At 35.8% G+C, this 25,971-nt stretch overlaps 1 protein-coding gene across 8 annotated transcripts in view; it reads left to right on the forward strand.

Moving 5' to 3' along the window:
• The window catches only part of Dsx (transcription factor doublesex), a 231,709-nt gene that overhangs the window by 148,623 nt on the left and 57,115 nt on the right, over window positions 1-25,971 (forward strand). For 5 of the 8 annotated variants that reach the window (XM_076309405.1, XM_076309401.1, XM_076309406.1 and 2 more), the window contains exon 6: window positions 21,944-22,202. The gene's annotated coding sequence lies outside the window, so the exon portion shown is untranslated. Of the gene's footprint in view, window positions 1-21,943; window positions 22,203-22,833; window positions 23,341-23,375; window positions 25,215-25,971 lie in introns of those variants that run through there. The other 3 variants (XM_076309403.1, XM_076309404.1, XM_076309402.1) reach the window with 3 other exon arrangements.

Below are 25,971 nucleotides of genomic sequence, written 5' to 3' on the forward strand. Positions count from 1 at the left end.
TTTTCCTTGCCAACCTTGAGCGTTTTACCTAGAATGACTGATAAACGAGGCAATGGTTATGAGATGCAGAAAGCAAACAATCGCGAAGGAAACACTTAGTTTCGGAATAACGGGAAGACTATGGTGGTTTTGATACAAAATTATTACGCTGGCACATGAATTTTGTCCACGAGACAAGTATTAAATTTAACTGTAAAGGATGTCTACATGTTTGACAGGACATACACACCATATGTCCAGTTCTAACGTAACGAAAGTCTCCATATTATTGTTTTATACGAATTTTTTTAATTTAACATTTTATAAATATCAGAGTATTGTCATTACCTACTTTTATCGTTACATGAAATTGAACGAATATAAATTTATATATTTCAAACTTGTATTCGTTTCAAAAGTTTAAGTAAACCTGGAAGTATCAAAAAATGAATGGCTCGAGTAACTTCAGAATCCAAGGATGAGGCATATTGAAGAAAAAGTTTGATTGTCAGAATAAAATCAAAATCACCGATGTCAAAAGCTCTGTGCTACCAAAAATATTATTCGATATTAGGGAGAAGTTTAAATTGTTTCATCTAAATGGATATTTCATCGAAATGATCAGATATATAAATCGTGTATCCCAAATTGTGGACTTTAGCTTCATTCGTTACCTTAAAAAACTAGCCACATCACTCGCATCATCTACTAACAAAATGTGAAGGTACTCTGTACTGAAACTAAGGACTTGCTTCATGGAATCGTATTGTTTAACATTACATACATCATCATCCTTGCTAAAATTTGAAGAACGAAATAGTGTAACAAGAACTTGGATTATCGTTGTACACTATTTAACAGAGACATTAACGCTAGTAGAATCGTCAGAGTTGATGATGTCATAATTGCTATTAAACGTCTATATATAAGCTCTTGCATAATTTCATTATCTAATTGTAACGAGCAATTGTTCGTGTCATTGGTCATTGCATCTCGACATGTATAATAGTTAGTTCTTCTTGCAGTTTACATACCACTCGCGTATGATTTTTCAAAATATCTTAAAACAGTCTCTACGCAATATCCTAATGCTCACTCGTTGATTGTTGGAAATCACAATTTTGCGAATTTTATTTTTTCCTTCTAAAGGAAAATTTTTCCTCTCTGTATCTAATATTTGTGACACTCCAAACTCTATACATCATTCATTTACAAGTATCGGGTTGTTCGAAAAGTCATTTCGTTTTCCAAAATGGAGAATATATAATTTAATAAAATGTTTATACACTCTAAAAAAATCGTATTTCATTTTCACAAAAAAAAAAACAAAATGACCGAACAGCCCAATATTTCTAATTTGCAATCTCAAACAGATCAGTAATATCTCCAACTACAATGGCTCTATACTAGATTTTGTTCTTTTATTGCTTAAAAGAGAACGATTGTAGCAAAGAGTGACAACTACCGGAACGAATTGAGTAGTTTCATCATTTATACTCGCCACTAACGTGTACAATATGCACACAACAACGTGTACGAAACATAGGTAACCTGTTGTCAGATCGGACGAGAAAAAAATGTCTTAAATCCAAATTAAGACACTGATCGATTCTTCCTTAGATAACACGTTCACTTAACGTTTGTTCGTAGCACACCATCTCTAGATACAGTCGTTTAACTTGTGTACATTATGTATGCGCAACGTGCCAATTTTGCAATAAGAGAAGGTGTCGCGTAGAATACGCAAAATAGAAGTGCGTGCAGATTGGCGCGCGTAGTCGCTTTGAAGTTTCGTTGAATCAACAAGGGATCTCTCTCTCTCTTTTTCTTTCGCCCCTCGTCAAGAAATCGCTGCAACTATAATGCTCGATGGTGGTTATAGGAGTCGAAGCTTCCTTGGTTCTCTCGACCCTGTCCTCGTTCCTCGTGGTCCCAAGGAGAATCGGGCGACTTTGCGGGAAGAAAAGAGAAAAACGGGCCGCAACAGGAAGGAGGAGGGTGGGAGGGTGGGCAGCGCGGGTTACGGAGGGAAGGGAAATCTTAAACGCCCCGAGGGCATAAAATGGTAAACGGGCCTTTGCACGCGGGAGACATAACAGCAGGCAAGCCGATTTATATGCGCTCCTTAGCTCGTGCACGTACTTTACGATATGTAAAACCATCGGGTCGGCATTGTGCGACCGTCGTAAAAGCGGCTATTCGAACCGCTTCAACTTTGAAAGACTTTCGAATAATATTACAAGTTTTGCGTTGTGCTCGCTCGACACCCCCCCACCCCTCTTCGTCACGGTGTTCTGCCTTCCAAGAACACGAGCAGGGTTGCTTTGTGCGCGGCGACGAGCCGCTGTTTGCTCCTTGTCGTTCAACCCTTTCGCTCGGTTTTATCGATACCGATTCCGGTCACGACTAAATTAGCGCCGCGTGGAGAACAGGGAGCAACGATATCAGGATTCAGTTAACGAGAATCGCGATCCAGAGGATTTCCTCGCGACGCGGTTGCTCGAGTTCCCCGCGCTCGGATCGAATAACACGATGAAGATTTACAACCCTCGAACAACGCGGCGAACATTCATAATACTCGAATAACGCGGTGAGAATTTCCGATAAACCTCGAACAATAACGGTACACGAATTTGCGACGATCCTCGAATAACACGGTGAGAATTTGCGACAACTCTCGGACAACACGGTTCATTCATCGCGATTCACGTTTGCGCAGAAACACGAACTGAGTCCCGTAGAAAATTAACTAAAAATCGAAGTGAATAATTGAGAAAATGGAATTAATAACTTTTGTGTATTTGTTGATACCATTTTTGTACTGTAATTATCTTTATTGCTTGTTCTTTTGAAGGGGCAGTAGTCCAAGTGTTCGATTCGAGTATTACTTTCTTTAGCTACAACTTATGCACGAGATACAGGCTCTTTGTATTATATTGCAAACAGAAATTAAATATAGATATGATTTGCACGATTATTCGTTAAAATTGTCAAGAATATTGGTGAGAACAAGATCGAGTATAGAGTCATAGTAGTTGGAGGTATTATTGACCTGGTAAAAAATATGAATACAGTAGAACCTCGATTATTGCATGACCTTCTCGTTCGTTGCATTGTTTTGACAAGTGGAAAGGATGGTCACTTAGCAACGAGAGAAGTTGGAGGGAGAAGTAAATTGGTAGCAATGACCATAGGTAATAGAGATGCTACGTAAGTGGGGTTTGCTATCTTGATTATCGTATAAAATTCACTGAATTTCGTCGATCATCGAGGAAACTTTTAGCCCTACTTTTTCCCAGTAATCGAGGGTACAACGGTGTAACGTGTTGTTTTATCTACAAAGTAATCGATGTTCCTCCCTGTGAAATAGCTTTTGGAAATAAAATTTAAACTTCGTCGTACAAACGTTATTAAATAATTTTTACTCGATTAAATTTATCGACCGATGTATTAACACAAGTATGAATAATAATTGTCGAATCGTTATCAAAGAATCTGTTCATTGTATTATATTTTGATTCCACTTAGGTTCAACATTTCTAACAGAGTCTGTAAATTGAAAAACAAACTTACAATTCCCTCGTCTTTGTTGGATCTCTTCGTGTAAGAAATACAAACGAATTTTTGTTTCGTAAATTGAAAGGAAAACCTCGAATTTACACGATTCATTGAAATATATCAATTATTTTTCATATCTTACGAAAAGGCAGCGAAGTTTGACACATAGTAAATGTTCGTTGAAAACAAATCTTATCGTTAAAAATACAAATCTCTCTGTATCCTTCCCTACAGAACGTTGCATCTGATGTGGTTACAAATAAAATTTAACGCCGATTAAAATACTTCAATAAATTCCTTTCTCAATAATTGTTTCTCCGAAAAATATTACTATTCGTATATTAAACGTGCCCTTTAAATGTCACGAATCTATAGACTTCGGTTTCAGTTAGCAAAAGTGTTACGAACAAATTCACATTGAATTTAGCAGATGTTTTGCATTGCCAGTGTTAATGCTGTTAGCATAAATTATATAACCTGTCAATTCGTTTACCGCGTTTCGAACGGAAATAATTCGTTCAATGTCTGTGTTTAATTGGTGCGCATTGTCTTTAATTGCACTTTACGTCGACACGGAGACGACTCGTTGTATGAATTATTACTCGCACTTCGAAACAGGTGGAAAGGATACTTGCGTTATTATTGTCCGACCGTCGAGCGATAATTTAGTAGCTAAATGCGTGTTTATCGTGGTTAATCATTGAAGAATGAACCCTCGCAGGTGGGTTGGATGGAGTTACTAAATACAGGGTAAGCCAACTTTGACTGACTGTTATTAAACATTTGTAATTTCTTTAGGGTTTCATTATTGTTTTCTTTTTTTTTTTTTTGCAGTTTATAAAGAATTTTATGGAAATTTATAATCACTACGCAGCCAGTGTTAATCTTTTTTAATAAAAGATTGAGATTGCAAAAGTTGTTTGCATTTTTCATTAATCAGTCCAAGTTGTCCCTCCCTGTAGCCACCGAGGTATTATTACACCGTAATGATCAAAACTTATAGCTTTTTGTATTCGATGCAAATAGATATTAAGTGAAAGGAGAATCCAACGGGAGGAATCCAGATATTATCGATTAATCGAAGTTTCACCTTTTTCTCGTACAACAGCGTGTTCGTTATTACTTGTTATTTCAAGTTTCGTCGAACGTTATTCTTCGATTTCAGTAAAATTTCAAGAACGAACATTTGTGGTAGCAGAACATATTTTTAATATTTTATTATGTTTATATACGAATGTATCGCATGAAAATTCAATATAATCTTGTACATTTTTTCGTTATTTAATCATTTGTTTTTGCTAAGGACAGGATACAAGAATGTGTTTGATTATAAGAAACGAATTGCAACGATTAATTAGTGACTAATCTTCTCTATTAATTATCGAGAGTTCTTTTTAAAAGGATGGATTTTTGTGTCGATGAATGTTTCAGTTCTATCGTTGATTAGTTCTTGTACAGATCAATTATGATTTCTGTTTGATAAAAACGATTATTGTTGTTGAAAAATGTCGATTTCTAGAATAAAAACACCTACGTGTTAAAAGCTTCTGTACATGGAAGTGAAAACGTTCGTGTGTCGTTTCTGAGCCGCGTTAATGTTACGTATCTACTCCTTGTTGTTTCTGTTCTACCTTTTATTCGATCCATTTTTCATGTATGGATCTTTTGTGAAGTTTTGATTGGGAAATTTGTTCACTTTTATCATTCTGAAGAATGTCCATACAAGCAGAGATCTGAGGAAAAGCAACTTCCTTTGATGGAATATATTAGTATTCTTGAAAATTTTACACATCTTAGGCGTTATTTATAAAACGTGTATCGTATTGAGTATTAAATTCGATGTATATGCGATAAGAAGGAAAATAGATTTTTTTAAGAGAAATACAATGCCGATATAAATAACAGCTAATATAGTTTGTATCAATGTAAATAATCAAATATTCGATTGTTATATAAATTAACATAGAACGAGTAATTTTGCGATAAGATGACGAATGAAAACAACGTAAATAATGTTTATTCGATCGAACAGTCACCCGGATCAATTTTTGTTCCTTCAATACGAGATATAACATCATTTATCTTGTATTCGTTGTTCGAGATTTATTATATCTGTGTCTCAAAGTCGCGTGCGTTACTACTGATAAAATCGACGTATAATGGTCGATTTGCTGGAGATAAAGATAAATCTATACTCAATCTTTTTAATACGGTATTCTGAAAACACGGGGTAAAAATTACGACAATTCTTCTACAACACGATCTTCGTCTAACATAGTTTTCATACAGCATGACTTAATAAACTTAGAGAACCCTCGTATAGTACGAATGTTTACTCGAACGTTTGATCGCACTCTCCAGATTTCGCTTAACACAGTTTTGATAGAGCACGGAATAGAAATGTCGATTCTTATTAAAAAAATCGATTTTTCGAACGTAAAAAGAAGTTAGATTTTCGAAAGTTAGAAAATCGATCTACTTGTGCAAAGAAATTGATCTTTTGAAAAATTGGTTCAAGATTCTCATCCCTAACACAGTTTGAATTAATCGGGGTATGAGAGTGTTAAGTGTATCGGTTTTGGATTTATTGAACAACCTAGTATGTAGACAAGTACAGTTATCTATTATATAAATTCAAAAAATTGTCTCCAAAACCGATACACATAACACTCTCATAACCCGATTAATTCATACCGTGTTAAGAACGAGAATCTTGAACCGATTTTTCAAAAGAACAATTTCTGTGCACAAGTAGATTTTCTAACTTTAGAAAATTTAACTTCTTTTCTTTCTAAATCCGAGAAATCGATTTTTTCGTTTACTATACTATTACTATACCAATAGAAATTTTTCTTCCATCAATTCGACCGATTCGAATGGCGAGCACCTAATCGATCGAAGAAAATTTAATACGAGCAATCGATCATCTCGTGCGTTTGATCGCACCATGACTAGCGATCAATTCTAAGTAGCCAGACGTATTGCGCTATAGCCACAGTGCTACAAATAATGGCACGCTAAGTGTGACCATATATACGTGCATGAACCTATTTCCGTTTGACGTGGCCAACAGCTGCTTTTGCCGCGGGTAATAACGCCGCTGGTAACATCAATGCGAGCAAGTATAATGCGTACGTTCCTAGGCGCCATTTGGAAAATGTAGCACCGCCATTGCACGGAGCTACTGTAAGAGAGAGGACTCGCGAGAACGTAGTAGGAAAGCGGGGACATAGAATTTCGAATAATTGCGCACGATCTTTGTGAACGCAGTGCGTTAATGGCGGCCGTTGTGAAGCACGATGGATTTACGATATCGTAAAGAAAATTAAATACGGAAATTCCCGAAACCAGACAGCCGTCACGTTCACTCGAGACCGAACTCCGTTTAAAAGTTCATTCTGTTTCGCGGTGTGTCTCGACGAACGAACAAAACGAACCGTGATTACGAAATTCGAGTTGAAATTGAACCTTCCATCTTGTTAACACTAGATTTACCAACCAGTCAAAAGGACTGGTTTCAACAGCTTTTATGAAGAAATTTAGTTTAAATTACATAGCATGTTTTCTGGAGACGTTATGACTTTTTTTTATTCTACGTATGCGATAGATTCTATAAATTTTTATTTTATCTCTGCGATTGATTTTCCTGAGGTAGGAGGAAGGTATATTTTAATATCCTGGAATTTGTCGGTAGTTTTAATGTTGAATGGAGAAATTCGTCCATTTTGATCGACAATCGAAAGAACAAATCGAAGAACAATTTTTATTGCGTTTTTCAAACGTTTAGTGTTTCAAACGTACAACTTTCAAGTATTAAGTCAAAATCTATTCGCGTAAACAAAGAGATACTTTGTTTCTTTAATTTCCATTATTTGTAGATTCTTAAGAAACTATAAATGTACATATTATTGGACGTGTTAATGATTTATTACGTTTTACTAACGTTTCATCAATTGTATCGATAAATGGAACTGGATTGCTGTTAATTGTCTGCAACACAACGAACTAGAAGAGAACTAGAACTTTGAGAGTCGCTCTTGAGATTTTAAAGAGACGCAAGATTTTATTACTCGTCCATGAATTTATTTATTCGATAATGTCTCGCAATGGTCGAAGTAACGCACGTCCTGCGGTTACAATTGGTGTCGGAAGTGGGATTGTTTCGTGTAAGAGTGGCACAGGACGTGCATCGGAAAATTTAAAAACTCTGACAGTTGGAAACGAGGTTATGAACAACTAAGAGACGGCAGCTGGTTGCTCGATCGAATGTGGAACGGGCGATTTTACAGCAGAAGGAGGTTTCAGAGGAGGTCGCATAACCTGCGAGGGTGGTTGCCATACTCGGTTGGTATATGTTGAGAAATTCAAGTGCTTTCCTCCTCTTTAAAGACGTCTTTCTTTTTTTTATTGAAAACGCGTAACATTACCAACTATTTGAAGGTTAATCCCAATATCGTGTGGGACTCGTAGTAAGGAACTCTTGTTCGCATTTGTACGTTCAAATATATTTTCTTGAAGATATAAAAAAAACCCTTACGTAATATCTTCATAAAGAAAATTTATAAAGGACAGTGAGAGTCGTGACCAACCTTGTTTTCGTTATGTCACTTGTTCTCGAAACTTGAATCGCAGGGTAAGGAGTCAATACCGTTCCCTTTCTTTTTTGAGAAACCTCGAGAAAAGAGAAGAAAAATGGCCGAAATCACCGAGTAAATTATAGTTGATTCACTCGAATCAACTGGCTGCGAACGAATGCTGTTCCCTTTTCACAGCGAATCTGATTCCGGAAGAGAGCACCGTTGCAAAAGAATTAAAAGATACAAAAGGTTCTTCACGAAGAATCAAAAGGTGCTCTACATTCCCCACGTAGAATCAAAAGGTGCAATTAGCGAAGTTTTGACGATTTTCGTTGAAAATTAACTCTGTCCAAGGACAGATTTTGAGAAAGAATATAAATTTGCTGGATTCTGTCGGTTCGATCGAGATATTGAGACACAAGGCACTTTCGATTGAAAATGAGACTTCTATGGAGTCCCAGTTGGCGTCTTCGAGGCAGATCGCGCAGAATGAGATCCTCCGATAAGACTGGGGACCTACAGCGGTTGGAGTCAGGCTGGTTATTGGTCGAGGTAGCATCGGTCACAGGCTCGGTCCGAAGTGACTCTTGGCAAGGCCAGCGACTGAGAGCTGGTCCGGATTGGACAGTTTATGACGAAACGTTCCACGAGCGAACAGAAGCAGGTGAGTTTTAAAAGGAATGTTTAAAGGACGATGCGATATCGAGCAAGAAAGGGCCGAAGCGAGAACAGGATTACAGAAATACAGAAGAAACAAGTGCGCAAGGTTAGGTTGGTCTTTATCCTATTTTATTAGTTTGTCCCAACTGAACATGTGCCAGACAATGGAGACTCCGGAGAAGACCTTGTAAGTGACTAGTGACCGATTCCCCGGTCGTCTGTAGTTTGCATAAGCCTCTGGCAGTATCGTCTTGCGTTGGGGAAATGCAAGCATACGTGGTCGTATTTTACCACACCTGGGATAGCCGAGGTTTTTTCTTTGCAATTTAAGGCTCGATCCTAGGAAGTCAACCCCGAGTAAGTGCCCCTGATCATCGAATGGGCGACGTACAGATGTACTCGGACCATCTGGATGGAGAATCGTGGAGGAAGAATTGGAATCAGTGTACACGAGACCTTACAAAGCAGAGTTTCAGAGAAAAGGGAGCTGAGATGAGAAGATGAGGAATGACTCTGTTCACAAGCGGAACAGGATCATTGAGGAAAGCTCGATGCGGTTAAAGGCTTTCGTAGACACACGTTTCATTTCTCTGTATTAAGAGTGTGCTGGAAGGACATCTACGGGTGTCGTATCGAGTGAAGAAGAAGAATTTGTAAATTGGACCAATTTTGAATGCAGTTAGAAAAACACGGAAGGGAAGGGAAAATTATCTAAATTGGAGTAAGACACGAGACATTGACAGTTTGCTCAGAGTTTTTGCACGGTTTTCCCCCGAGACTGATGATAAGTATCGAAGTGGAAGTTGATTGGAAAAATTTGTGTTGATATTGTTGTGTTACCCTTTTTCCAAACAGAAGTGTTCAGAGAGTTGGAAGAGGGCAACAGCTTGTTACTGAAATCATTTGTCAGAATTCGTTCAAGCAGAGGAAGGATTCGTTCTTTGACGAAGAAAATTTGAAAAAAGAAGCGTTCAAATCTCAAGACTCGAGAGGAAGAGCGAGTATTTTACATAATCCGAGGTTTGTCACCTCCAATTGTATGAATGTCAAGGTGAAGCGGATGCAACGAGGGGATATGTTTGCGAAGACCGGTGTTTCAGATAGTAAAATTTATTTTCATTGAATTGTCACGAGTCCTGTATTATCCATGCGTCAGGATGACTGCTTTTCAAAGAAGGAGGAGGAGAAATAATGTTATGTACCTACCTGCATGTCAATAATTTATTATGTTTTATAAATGTTCCATCGAGTACGTGAGTAAATGAAGATAGGCAGCTGTTAGTTGTCATCGGGGCAACTGACGAGTTATTTGGAAGTCGCTCTCGAGATTTTAAACAGATACGACGTTTCATTTCTTGTCCATTAATTTATATATTGGAAAATGTCGTACGATTGCAATATTATAAGGGTGCTGGTACGTTGAACAGAGACGGTGAAATATTCGTGTTTTTTTCAACTCCGTGAGAGATCCACGTTGGCCGAATGAGAGAAATGGATCGAGTTCCTGGAGTATGCAATGCACTCACAAAGGGAGAAAAAATGCCTTTAGGCGGTATCAACATACTGCGGGTCGAAATACAAGTTTTGTGAACTGGTATAACTGGTGTCAAGCCGAAGAGGAAGAAGGTCTTTGATAATTTTATGCGCGAATCGGCCTGGTAATAAAAATACTTACGATACCCGCATTGCAATACGCGAAACAATAACGGAAATTCTAATCTTTTGCATTGGACATTTCTGCGCGAAGACATTCATCGTCCTTAGGAAGTTGTAATTTCAGCGTATTTAATGGCTGGAAATTTAAAGAGTAAAGTTTATAAAGTGTCGACAATCATGTTGATATGCCCCGTTTCAAGATTTTTGTCGATAGTGTGGACGCGAAACGGATACGGCGATGCAAAGGAAGGCTTCGATGCTCCGCAGAAAAGAAAATAATTGATAACAGACAGGAAAAACTGGATCTACAGGAGTTTTTCGATGAACGGGAAAGTATTCTTTATAGCCCTGGAACAGCTGGCTAGCCGTGACTATCAGAAATCCTTCCTTGAATACGCGAGACCCTTAAGCAGAGCTTCAAACGCAAACTTTTCACAATTTTTTTCATTCGCGACCGTCACAATTGAACAATAGACTCGAACTTACGCTCCACGTGCAGTAAATATCTATTTTTTGTCCAAATCAAAATCAACTCAATATTTATTATTAAAAACTTTCTCCTATAACGGATAATTATCTTTCAAGTGTTGCTATTTTGTCAATTTTATCATTTATCGGTTTATTATGATTCAAACTTAACTTACAGTCTTATAAAATGATAATCTATTCACGTTTATCTAGTTTCAGTTTCTAAGTTTTGATTTAATTTTTCGATTTTCATTTCTTTAAGAAAAATTGCAAATTACCTATTTTTCACCTGCCACTCGATACCACCCTCCAATTGTTTAATTAAATTTTAGTATTCATATTTTGCAGAAATTTAAATCTAAAACATTACGAATCTTATTGAATATGTTACGGTACATCTATAATAATTTCATACATACTGATTTACAAATAAAGACTATTAAGGGATCGCATCTTTCGAACCGAAAAAATCTGACACTTGGGAATTATTTTCCGACGATTCGGAGTGTCCAATATAAATTTTTCATATACAAGTTAAAAGTATGTACTTTGTATACTATTTCCATAAATTTTCATAAAAATATGTTAACGTACATAGAAAATATAAGCGTCTTCATACTACGTTTCCCGAATTTCTTAGTTGCGCGATGAGGGGTGGATTTTCCTGGTTCTAATAGTCAGAATTGAATAAAATTAACATTTTCAGAAACTCGATAAATGTTGTTAATATTGTGCGTAAGGGGGTTTTAAAAATATAGATTCGTTTAAGAACTGCAACCGTTTTAAGAAAGAAACTTTCCAGGAAAAAACGACAGTTTTTGGAATTTTCTCAAAAAATATTAGAAACCATGAAAATTCGGACACGCAACGATAGACAATATTATTACGAATATGCAGTTGAAATTTCAAGGCCATCGGATAAACAATTTCCGAGAATAGTTACCGACCAGTTTGAAAAAACGTGCTTTGAGAAAAAACACCTCACAAGTCTAAAGACTTAAGCACTTAATTGAAAGATACACAGAATTCTATGAACATTCGAATAAATTAGCTGTGAATTTGCTGGATAATAGCGAAGAAATAAATACATCACAGCGATATACGTACCTAATTTATCGGGTAGATATGATGGTTATGTGAATAAGTGCTTCAAATATGAATAAATATTTGAATACTTTAAATATCTATCACGGGTTACATCACCGGACTTAATTCATTCCTGCGTTACCTTAAAGAAACAATCGTATCTATCGCCGTAATGAAGATTCTGTAATGAGAGCTCTGAGAAAAAAAAATTAATTGAAATTTTATTATTTATTTCGAATTTCGTATGATTTCTAAATAGTAAGAATAGTCGTAAAAATTATTATTCTATACTGGTTAATACAACATATATTGTGAGGGTACCGAAGATTGTTTTTGCTTGTGAATTATTTACAATTAACATCAATATTTGAGAATACATTACCATTTTTGTAGTTATGCATTCATAGGCAAATGAAGAAAAACATTAATACTATGAACGTTTTTGATCTTGGAGCAGAAACGAGTACGCAAAAACAATATCATTAACAAAACCAAATAATGTAGTGTAAGAGTTGGAATGAAAAAGTTAGAATGAAAAGTGTATTAATATAAAATTTCATTTAGACGTTGAAAAACACAATATAATATTGTTCGTAAAATTGCACAAAGAAATAATAGGCGGGACAAAATTAACCCTTGTGGATTTATCCTATAAGAACTCGTTAAGAACGAATATTTTTTGTCCGTATGATTTTTAACGAAAAAATATTTAAATATCGAATAAACATATTCGGAAAGGAAACAAATCTTTCGTTAATTTAAAAATGATAAACAAACCAAATTGGGGAGTTAATTTTACTTCAAAGAAATATAAAACTTTGTTTTACCACAATTCTTGACGTTCGTCCTGGATGATATAAAATATATTTTTTAAGACAAGGTAATGATCAGATAAATTCTTCATCATCTTCTTAATTTTGCTCCAAAGAAATATAAAACTTTGTTTTACCACAATTCTTGACGTTCGTCGTGGATGATATCAAATATATTTTTTAAGACAAGGTAATGATCAAATAAATTCTTCATCATCTTCTTAATTTTGCTCCAAAGAAATATAAAACTTTGTTTCACTACAATTCTTGACGTTCGTCGTGGATGATATAAAATATATTTTTCAAGACAAGGTAATGATCAGATAAATTCTTCATCATCTTCTTAATTTTGCTCCAAAGAAATATAAAACTTTGTTTCACTACAATTCTTGACGTTCGTCGTGGATGATATAAAATATATTTTTTAAGACAAGGTAATGATCAAATAAATTCTTCATCATCTTCTTAATTTTGCTCCAAAGAAATATAAAACTTTGTTTCACTACAATTCTTGACGTTCGTCGTGGATGATATAAGATATATTTTTCAAGACGAGGTAATGACCAAATAAATTCTTCATCGAGAAATGTGAATTTGAAATTTGTTTCCTTGAAACGTAGTCGCGGTGAGAATCGTACCAAATTATTTCTGGAGTCGACGTTCATCGTTTGTGAACCGTCGGTGCGTGATTCGTGCAGCTTTTCGAGGCGGCGGACGTGACGATAACCAGCAAGCCCCGATAAACAATAAGGAGTGCCCACGGAGTTCAAAGAAGGGAAAACGCTGTTGCTCGCTATATATACTTTATATTTAGCATCGTGTCGTTGCTCATGAGAAGTCGCGAAAATGACGTCACGCGATTGTTAGCGACGCCGGAAGTTATGGCAATTACAGCAAATCGTAGCGACCACGGGTGCAGCTGCGAATCCTATTTTTGAGCGTGCTCCATGATATTTCGAACCCCTTACGGCCATCCAAAAACACGTTCGCCAAGACAACGAAATAATGAAATTTCCTCAACAATGGATGAAAATCAACATTTAGAAATTACAATTATTCAAGCGGCATATTTCTAACTCCTTACGGTCATCCAAAAACACGTTCGCCAAGACAACGAAATAATGAAATTTCCTCAACAATGAATGAAAATCAACATTTAGAAATTACAATTATTCAAGCGACATTTTTAGTAGATACTGGTTTCAAGAACAAGAGAAAAGTGAACGAATGTCATCGAAACTCTTTTTACTTCGATATTCATTTCTATATTCATCGTTTTAGCTAATTAAAATCTGAACCTACATTAGGATTGCTTTGTGTAACTTCTTGTAACTTACTTCTTCACTTTTCATTTTCAGTTTGTAGATAACCCGCGGTATGTTTGAAAAGAATAATAATATTTATCGACAAAGAATTACGCGATCTGTTAGTGAAAACAATGTAGCTAATAATTTCGACTTTAAAGTGACTTTAATAATTAAACATTTTTTGCACCAATGTGCTGGTATGAAGTACAATACACGTAATATTAAATACAATTTATCGTTCCGTAATTTTATAACCGCACACTTAGGAGCAATGTTAATTAAGAATAAAACGATTTTAATTAGCGTTCATTGTCGATCTGAAAATTGATTTCTGTTTTAAAAATTCTACTTGGATGTTTCTCTCACTTCGCGTTGCGTAGTATATAAATTTACTCGTTATAAATGCGAATAATTGTATTTCCATACAATTGTTCGATTGTGTACGTATTAATACCATTATTAGAAAGTTCTTCTTGTGCTAATCATGAAAGTCTTGCATTTGTTTGCATTTCTACTGTTCGTTTCATTCATTTTTAGAACGAGTTGGAGAGAAGTATTGGTTCTTTTCCATCATTAATGGAGATAAACCTGTAATCCAATGATTAAAACATTTACTCAGTGTGTAGTCTAGATCTTGCTTCACACGACTACCCTCTTTCGCAAGTAATGGCGAACTTCTTGAGCAAAAGGTGATTCAACAATCATGACGACGTCAAACGTAAATGCGCGATGCTTCGTCGATGTTTTTTGCATCCAAAGAACCAGCATGACACATATTGCTGAGGAATACAATTGCTTTCAGAACACTGCTGGAACATCGTTGTACTTGTATTATTTTTTACCGTTGTTACGGGTCTGTGATAATAATATTAGAATTTAGTAATAATAAAAATAAGATGCCATTATTACGTATCAGAAGAGAAAAATATAAAGAATGTAACGTAACAAACGGATACGTTCCTATTGAGACTAATCAATGACGATAAATTGAGTCGAAGTTTCTCGAACTAATACGAAACCCAAATTGAAAGAACAACTGAACGAATAATAAGCGATACTTTCCGGGACTCGTTAATACCGGTCGCAATCTTCCACGTACGAAACTTTTCACCCTGAGCGAAACATCTAGATATCTTTTTATCCACACGGCACATTTGCCTAAAAATCACACTCGTAATTATAGCTCGCGTTGTTATCTTCGAGTTGTTTTAAATCGCTGCGGCCACGCTTATCGTGTTTCTAATTACGGTACAATGAAGCGAAACATAAACGAGTGAAATAAAAAAAAAAAGGGTCAAACGTCCCCGTTTCAATGCACCGTGGAACGAGGTGGTCTCCCGATCGGTTGATAATGTCTTAAACAGTTACCCAGGAATAATTGCATCGTAATAAAGTCGAGTTCAGACCGCAGCACGGCGTGTAATCAGAGACCGCGCACTGGAATTACGATTCCTCCTGGTGACACTCAATCACGAACGCTACGGGGACACGATAATTCTTCAACGCGATCTAGATTATGAATTATCGTGCGCTGTAGCAAGTGTACGTCTCGAATCAAATTACCAGCGATGCACACGACAGTCGCTCCACCAGGAGCCGAGCGATTGGCCAGGCCCTCGCGAAAGGAGAATCAACCGACGGCTGTGCATGCGCCATTAAATGTAATTTACGAGTCGTACGGCGTTTTTACGTCCGGTTTTCGAGTGAGCCCCACTCGCCGGATTCATCTGCCCAATTTGAACCTCGAACAAATCATTCGGCATTGGCCGGTACCGAGGGACATAATCGAAAACACGCTACGAACGCAACAGGCACGATCCTTTGTTCCTACATCCTCCCGAGGAATGTAGCATCGATTTTTTTTCGCGATCCTTCGCCCTTTTCTTCTTCCGTTTCTCGATGAAACTCGCGATTAAACGCAGCTGTTTCCAATGACTAATTTACTCCTCGAACATCGTACTTTATTTTTAGAAACATTACCATTTTTCTTACTACAATCTTCTCCGGTTGATTCATTATATTCGGGATTCTTCTACTGCTTCCGTTTCCCGATTAAACTCGCGATTGAATGCGAGTGTTCGCAATGAGTATTTTAGTGTTCGAACATCGCTATATTTCTGTATCTTTAGAAACGTAACAATTTTACTTCCCGTATTCTACCTCGGTAGCTTTCATTTTTCAGAATGAATTATCCTTCTCTTGTTTCGTTCTCCGACGATTAAATGTGTTTCCAATAGCTATTGTAACCTCGAAACGTTACATTTCATTTTTAAGCACATCGACATCAGTCGATGGTACACTGGATCTTTTCGTCGTTCGTACCTGTCGCTTTGTTTTTCATAATCGTTAGTTTCTCTCAAAGAGCATCGAAATTTAAATCGAAATCAAAGTTATGGATCGCAAGTAAAACATCTGTGCAGAGAAATTTGAATTTAACGATTCAAAGATTTCCTTTTCTCCACACTTGTGCAGAGAAATTTGAATTTAAAGATTCAAGGATTCTCTTTTCTCCGCGTATACTCTCACATATCGCGTGTTAATTGCCAAAGTCTCATTAGCATGGCTCCTATTCGATCACCATTTTGTCGGATGCACATTGTCAACGATTCCTGATGAACACGGTCACGATTTTGATAATACTATAAACCGATCACAACTTCTTCACGTTTTTCTATACCGCGTTCGACGTTTACGGTGTTTCGATAAACGTTGCTTAAATTAATGATAAATAAAAGACGTGTACGGTAATTAACTCGATATAAGAATCAGTACAGTCCCGTTTCGGGTCTTAATATTGTCAAAGCGAAGTATCGAGGTGATAATTCAGGGCATTCCTCGCTCTCTCCTTCTGCGAGAAATTCAAGATAAGACTTAATTACGTTGGCATTTGTCAAGCTGCCATCTCTGAGGCAGCCTGCGAATATATTTTCGTCTAAATGAGTTATCGAACCTTCGGAACTGCGCCTTTTTCGACCGAATAATTACTGATTGCCGTTGAAGGAAGAACTTTATTTCCAGCTGCAATTTGAGGGCAACAAATTCGCCGAACGAGATAACAGCCATGCAAATTTCTTCGAACATGAAAACGGTAAACTGAAATTAATGGCACTATGTTTCGGTGTAAATGGACACACATTGCGAGACATAACATACATACGTATAATGTATATGGATAAGATATTAAGTTATACAAAATATTATATTTACAAGTACCGTACTATGTTGTTCTGTACCCTTTAACCGGATTCCAGTAAAATTCGATATTTAATCTTGTCTGTTTTCTATCGAGCCTCTTCTGTTATTACTCGGTAACGCTTAAATACTTAAATATTATATATTTTAAATTACACAATGGAATAGTTACTTAAATATTCTTAGGTTCCAAGATCGTGAAAATGATAATAAATATTATGATATTGAAATATGTTTGAAATGTACGAAGCTTTCCAATGTGAAATGTGATTGGTACTTATACTACCTACAGCTCGTGATCTACATACTAAATTATTTTCAACTCATATTTATGATTGCCATAATTTCATCTACTATTTATGGTTAATTAAGGAATGAAAGTCGTGCAGCAGTTGCGAAATAAAAATTGAAAGGATCGTAAATGTCAGCGGGTATTTTTATTTTACTTGTGAAATAGCGAAATTGGAAAGTAGTGAGTAATGAATATTATCAGACATAACGTAAAGTTCAAATTATTCGTTATTTTTTAACATTGGAGTAAGAATTTTAAGGATATTAAATCAAAGAAAAGATTGAAATTGAATCGGACTTAAGCTTCAGTAATAAAAAAAAATAATAAATGGTAAAGAGAATCGGATATCGTACGAATTTAAAAGTAGTTCGATATAAAGTAATACTTGTTTTTCTGATCAATAGAGAGCTCATGTCCTTAATAAACTCAATTAATAAATCTTATATTCTATTTAAGTTCTTATATCCACCAGTTTTAGTATCGCACAATTTTTCTGTATATTTCGAATATTAGATAATGCATACATGTACACATAGATATGAACTAGAAAAAAGAAACAATTAAAGGGAAAGTAGTTTAGTCGTGTATGTATTAAACTTATTTATATATTATACTGACCAAAACTAAACTATCGTTCAATGGTAAGCATAATTTATATTCCGATAGTAAAGCAGCGATGAAAACTAAAATGATATATACGTTAGATGATTTGACTAGCATGCGGTTGAATTTTATATAAATTTTATTTTACGCTCAAAATCGAAAAATCACGAAAATTATTGAAAATAAATATATTTGGTCAAGAACCAGCAGTCACGACTTCCTTCGAACTAAAACATTAAGTAAACTAAATCGAATAATACTGTGTATTGTCGTAGGACTGAAAAAAAAAAACACTAATAGAACTAAATTTAATCGACTGAGTAAAGCGCAAGTTAAAGTTATTGTAAGTCCATTCAAATTTCTTCGTAACAGAAGAATGTCGATCATCGACACGATGGTGTGAAGTCTGTTTACAGCGATCTCACGAGAAACCTCAAAAGTCACATTAGCCGAGAAAAGATCGATTTCTTTGAAGCTGTGGCGTAATTGCGGTTAGAATTGACAAAAAACGTGACTTAAGGTTCACAGCTAATCGCAAACTCTCGCACAATGAAGCTTGGTCGCGTTATGCAGTTTCTTATGTCTACAGAAGGGCTACAAATTGCTAGTATTTGCAACAGTTGCGTTTCGAAAATTAAAGTAACATCTGAATGAAAGAGTTTCTCAGGGGAGAATGTGAATAAGATATTCAGGAACAAGTGATTGAATGGAACATGGCAGTGTGAATGTTTGCACGTGTAGCTATAGCAGTGAGAGTCCATTCTGCAACGAGAAAGTATATTTTGGTGCGTTTCAACCCATTTCCTTTTGAGTTCTTTTTCAATAGTCGGTCTAGAGAAACTTTGCGGTTGTTTATTTTATTTCTCAAATACTTACGAATACATAATTCCTTTTATTTCGCTCGTTATTGTTGTAATCACTATACGCTGAATGAAAAAATATATTAAAACTATCACGTGTTTTGAGTTCTTTCTCAATAGTCGGTCTAGAGAAACTTTGCGGTTGTTTATTTTATTTCTCAAATACTTACGAATACATCATTCCTTTTATTTCGCTCGTTGTTGTTGTAATCATACGTGGAATGAAAAAATGTACCAAAACTATCACGTGTATTTCTCACTAAACATGTCGTATAAATTAGCATAATTATCAATAAATGTGATCGATTATTCACGTAGGGTGATTCGTTACTTGCAAAATGATATATAATTCATGTTACCACTTCTTATTACCAACGTGAAGATAGTTGAGAAACAATGATGATATTGTAACCATCTAAGATATCTGTTGATGGACGATATAAATTATACTTGTACATTCTATGAGCACGTAAATATAGTTCCAAGTATTTTATAAGCTCGCTGTGACTAGGGTGAGAATTGTAAGGAATGACAGTTTATGTCGAGTGTCGGCAATGTGCCCCAACTATTTTTAACCTTTGTTGCAACGTAGCGATTTTCCATAAGCCCTCAGAATCTAAATCTTCTAAATTAGATTTCAAAGAGTTGACAGTTATAGAGAGTCGGTTAAAGTAGAAAATAACGAATAAGAGTAAAAGAATTGGTACTCGTGGTTGCGAGTAAATAAAACAAGACAGGTGCTACACTTTCAACCAAGAGTCCACTCTCAACGTTTCGATCCTCAATTTTGAACCATCGTCGCGATTAATTAAAAAAAAAAATTCTATACAAAAACACTGGTAACTATATCGAACAAGAAACATTCCAAAAAACTATCCCAGTAAATGTAAAACTAACGCGAAACGGTATAATTAAAGGAGAGTTCTATTTAGAACTTTTAAGCGTATCGGAAAACCTTAAAGCTCCATTTTCTTCGATTGTTTGAAACATTATTTATCGGTAAAAAGCAACTTGTTCCATTAAACCTGCCTATCTGTGATATTGCAAGTTCAGTCGTCCATTTTGACCAGGGAACAAAGAATTTCCAGTTACCAGCGAGCCTTCGAGAAAGCTCGGAGTATCACGTCCATTCATTAACTCGCCTAACGTGGGAGTGGCAACAATTAAAAATAAATGGCGTCAATTAAGCTACGAGAGCACGAAACCTGGGCATTTGACATCGTTTGCGGTGGGGTGGCAAATCCTTTAGGGTCTCCTGTTTATATACACGCTCTTGTGAAAACCACGCCTCGAGGGGTCGGCCATCTTGATGCGTGAATGGGTGAATTCCTATTGGCTATGACCCACGTGAATTCTGGGTGCACCGTTCTCGGAATCCTCCTCGGGATGCTGCTCGACCTCGTGGTCGAATTTCCATTGTGTCGGGAATCATAGCTCGAGTCGTTAATAATGTAGAGGTTAGCTTGATGAACCGTCCCCACCAATCCTCTCGTCGTTTCTTCGAGATTTAGTGTCGGTGTACGTGGACTCTCGATTCACAGAAACTTTGCAAATGGAAAACTTGGAATTGTCATGGATGGCTGGTAGAATCTCCATCATCCTTATTAACAGGGAGACAAGTAAAGGTATTTTCGGATCGTTTTTCAGAGATTGGCAATTTTATATACGTACATTTTGGATTATTCAACGCAAACATCGCTAACATCATTTTCTGACTGTGAGTAAAGTAAGTTTCTTCACATATTCAATCGTCTGAAAGTAAATCCTTTTTTTTTTCACGCGCAGTGAAAACCTGTGCGAAAGGAAGCGCAAAGACACGTATCACTGAACACGGAAAGAAGATCGCGCATGAATTTACCGGATTTCTCATATTACTGTGCAGTAGTGTTTTCTTAACGACTATCAAAACTGTACTTGGCAATCAACGTTTCCAGAGAACGGAAGTTATTTATAAAGATTGTAAACATTTCGCAGAGATTTTATCCGTTTGTAGTCAACTTTTACGTGTTTCTGAAACAATACGAATTCGTATTATTTCGTTTACTCGTATTACTCAACAGCTTGATATTTGGAATGAAATTTTGCCTCGATGATAAATGAATTTGAAATTATGCTAAAGTGGAAGAGGCGACACGTCTGGTAAATCAAACGAATGAAATTGCTAACCGATGTTAGAATTATAGTAAAGAATTGAGAAATCTGTGCGATTTTCAGCAAAATACTACGTAAAAATCAACGTCTGCAAATATGACGCATTGTACGTTACAAGTATAGATCTTGTAAATTTATCAATCTATAGACCCATCGAGTAGATATACCGTATGCACTCAAACTCGATTTAACTGAGATGAATAAAAAATTTCTCCGATATTTTGCCATATACGGTTCTATATAACTCTTGCTGTTATCGTCTTACATAAAATATTCTACTCTGTGTTTTTATTATTTCCTACTTTAGCACCGTTACTAGTTGTAACTAAACTGGAATAAATGGTTCCGTATACTGACTATATTTCTAACGAGCGATACTATTATACAAGTATCTAATAAAATCTAATAAAATCAACCATCAACATCGTACGAGGAACACATACTTTATATAAGAAATAGTGTGTTCAAATACGAAACACCTTGTTTTAAATTGTCCAGATTTAGGTAGAAGATCGATTTAAGAATTCAAATTTATCGACTGGTGGAAAAGTAATAAATGACTTGTAATTGATATCGTTCGAAACTTCTCTGATAAGAATTAACAGTATCGAGTTGTGGGACATCTTGCTCCAAAGAGTACTATATTTATCCGAAAGCTTCGAAACGTGTTAATTATAAGAACGAAAACCGTGAAAGATATTGAGAATGAAACGCGTAATTTGTTATTTTTGTTTCGTTAAAGCCAACCACGAAATTCGCACGATGCACTTCTGGAAAGCAGTCAGAATGGTTCAATCTAGTCGGACGTATTGCTGCACCGGATACACTGCGCCTACGGGAGCGCCAACTTACGAGGGCCAGGTGCCCTATATAGGGGTTGCACCACCGCCGGGTACCGTCCACCTAAGGCCACTCCTGCATCCCCTGAATTCTCATGTATCGACCACTCGAGTGCCGTCCAGTCCTAACAGCCCTCCAGAACATTCTACTACGTAGCCTCGGTGAGTTTCACTTTATCTATTTTATCTATTTATCGAAAGAAACGGTTAACCCTTCTTTTCAAATAATTCTCTTCGAATTCATGTTTGTCCTTTCGACAAATATTTTTTCTTGCAATACTTTCGCGTGTGTATATATATTTGTATACGTAAGAGATCAGAGGTTAATTTTCTTTGGCTGGGACATCAATTTGTGGGTTCACTAGAGCCCTACCTAAATCTCTCAAGAATACCTTCTAACGTTTGTACTTTTCAATTATAGTTAGTAATTTTATTTGCGAAGTAAGTTACGCGAACAACGTAGCTGGATCTGAAACGATCAAGCTATTGATAAAGACTTCGGTACGAACAATACAACTACTGCATAGATACTAAAATTCTGGAAAGTGATTTACTACATTATAAAAAACAGCTACTTCAGGATATTGGTGGGTGTGTGAATTGATAAGTTATCGACATTTGAAATCGCTATGGGTGAATCACGCGTGAGAGTCAGTACCAGTGCGATCGGTAACGTTCCATATATTTATGTAAACTTCGTTTGTTACTTTAACGGCTTTCATGGCTTTTATACTCTTGTTCGAATCGTAAAGCATTACACGTTGGGTTAAACGTTATGTATTATACTTGATAGTTCGTTTCTACGAATGAAAGAGGGTGTTAACAAGTGTCCATTTTCGGCTCTTGGAAATGAAACATTCATGGAGGATCTTTTGGAGTGTCTTCCAAGAGACAAAAAATGTCTACAATGAACTACAAATGAAGGAACTGGAATAAACACAATAGCCAAACATGGCTACCGGGCCGTCACTTGTGCAGCCTTGCTTTAATCTCACATGGTAGATAGATACCTTTCGTTTCTTTCGTCGTTTATCGATACAATTTTTATGTAGATAAACATTTCAAATAACGAATAGATAAGTAACGTTTCTCTACTATTGATTGAATAAAGATTAGAATTTGAATCATAGAATAAAGTATTCATATTGAACATATAAAAATTGAACTGTCCAAGTGAAGAATTCTCTGTACGTTGATTTTATTCGAGTAAAATGTCTCCCATTTCTCCCCCAAGTCATAAAAATCATTTTTCACTTGCTCTGTTTGGCGTACTTGTGATAAAAAAAAATGTTTATACCTTAAAATCTATCTTTTCAGTATATTTGGTTCTTTCAGATACAAATAGGAGCCATGGTATAAAAACTCTCACGAATCGATTCATGCTCTGGACCCCCCTCCCCCTATAAGAGTTTCGAAGCGTATCGGTTAAAACATCTTACTTGTATTATAAACTTTTGGTTAAAGTAAATGACTCGTGAGACAATTCAGATCGAACAAGCACCAATATACCACGTATATTGCGTTTTGTGTTCCGATAATCGGTCGTTCGAATAATTAACGTCCTACTGTGAATTGGAGACAGTCGAAGAACGAAGCAAATGCGAGTCTCGAGTAGAAAACGGAAGAAGGATTAGTTTTCGTTTTAAGACATAAAGATATCTCTCTCTCCTTCTCAGAGCTCTTCTTTTGTCTGGATCGTTCGAAGTTGGGGTCGTAATCGCAAATCCGGTGCACATAAAACAGATTCTAACCTATAAAATGCCCTTCCTTTCAAGAGCTAGCTAGACCGTATCGCTTAGACCAGCGAACTGTTTCTCAATTTCCTGCTATTTCCTTCTTCCGTTTCTTTCTCTTAGTTTTCGTCGTTCTTTCGTTTTTATGTTTTTTATATTTTCAACTTCGGTTTATTTCTCATAACGATTTTCGTTATTCTTCGACGAATATTTTTCACAAATTTATTCCATATTTTGATCTCGGATTGAATATTTGTTACTGATATTGATTCAAGGTAGATATAAAATTTAACGATCTACACGATGATTCGAAAGAAATATGTATGTAGAACGTAACGTTAGACGCAAAGAATGGAGTGTTAAAACAATAGTTTGAAATGTGTATATTCGATTTACGATGATTGTTATAAATACATTTATCAACCTTTTCCATCACGCTGTAAAGCATGGTAAATTATAAAATTGAAAGGTAACTTAATTCTTTGATATTTAAATAAAAGCTTCAAATACAATAATTTCTTCATAACGCCTCCTCTGTGTTAAATTGATATACACCTATGCCAAATCGACTCAAGAATTACCATAAGTCTTTCGTTGCTATTTACAAAACAAGATCGATACTTTTGTTTTCATGTTTAATTACGTTCGTTGTTACCACCTATCTGAAGATTCCTGAATCATAGTTGGGGCGCTACTGTACAATACGAGCGAAGAATAATTTTCGTTTGGTTTTGAGCTAAAATGGCTTAGTTTCTACAAAAGGCGTAAAATGTATCTAAACCTGGGACATTTAAATTGGACAAAATTTCCAACTGAACTTCTACTAATCCGAAACATTTAATAAAATATTATCTCGTAAATCGAAAACCTGGCGAATCACGTTGGATCGCGAAGATTCAGAGATCTGGCGGACAAGTTCGATCACGAAACAAAACAGAACAAACAGAGGTATGTATGTCTGTCGTCGTCTCTCTGTAGTAAAGTATTTCGAACCACAACGATTTTCGCTACTAACTTCATCAAAGCGGCCGCTAGTGATGGGGCTGGTATACGCAGGAGCTTAAAGTACGGTCTCGGCTTTAACGATGACAACACCATAAAAAATCGAATTTATGAGTCGCTTAGCCATCCTTCGTTCTAGCTTTATTCGGGTTTTTAGTCGTTTACCTTCTTCCTCGAACATTGCCGAGGAATCGTGTCCACGGGAAAACGAAATCAACTACCTCAGCCGGTCGACAATTACTCCAGTACCTATTCTATGTACCAGATGCGCGTGTAATTTTATTTAGGTACTTTCATTTAATTATTTGTTTTTCTTACACGTTGTGTCTCATAATATCACATTTACACCCTTCTCCGAAGATACAGAATTCTTTAAAAGAAAATAATAATAATAATGATAAATTATATTCGCTAGTGTCCACTTCAAACTTTTTTTAATTGTTTTACGAAAGATAAATGTTATTGTTACAAAAATATATACATTTTTCTATTACCGTTTTTCTACGATTTACTTCTCTTCTTGGTGCATTAAAGAAAAAATGTAAAAAAGTTGTACGTATAGGATGTCCCAATCATCACCGGTCGATTTGAATTTCGTGCTATTTTTAAAACGCTAAATCGTTTAACCTGATTTGATTAACCTTGATTTCCCAGATAGGTGGGAAATTAATCATGGAAGAATACACGATGAAAAATCGCGTGCAAATTATTCAAGCGTATTACGAAAAATTGCAAGCTTTAACGCTAACGATTCAGGAAAAAAAGTAAATCGACCGATGATGATTGGAACATCCTCTGTACAGTCTGATGTGATGAAAAATTCTTGATGAAAATCTTTGAAAATATCAGACGATTTGGGTGTAAATTTCGCTTTTTCATTACATCCGACAAATTTACAAAAATAACTTTGCAAATATTAAGTTTTAAATTAGAAAAAGTTAGAATATTATTTGATCGAACCACACCAGTTATCAAGAATAAAAAAATTTGCTATACTTTTGAATAGAAGTTGAACTGAAAAATTACAGATAAGACTTTTAAAAGCTTAAAACTAAAGTTTCATCAGTTTCTTAGAGTTTAATATAGGATATCTTAAACTTATAAAGAAGAAAGTATTCAAAATCAACCTACAGTCAATCGCACAAATGTATATATCAATGTACTATAAAAAATTAACGTAAAAGTGTACACTGTTA

Source organism: Ptiloglossa arizonensis, chromosome 4, assembly GCF_051014685.1.
Source record: "Ptiloglossa arizonensis isolate GNS036 chromosome 4, iyPtiAriz1_principal, whole genome shotgun sequence".
NCBI classification, from domain to species: Eukaryota; Metazoa; Arthropoda; class Insecta; order Hymenoptera; family Colletidae; genus Ptiloglossa; species Ptiloglossa arizonensis.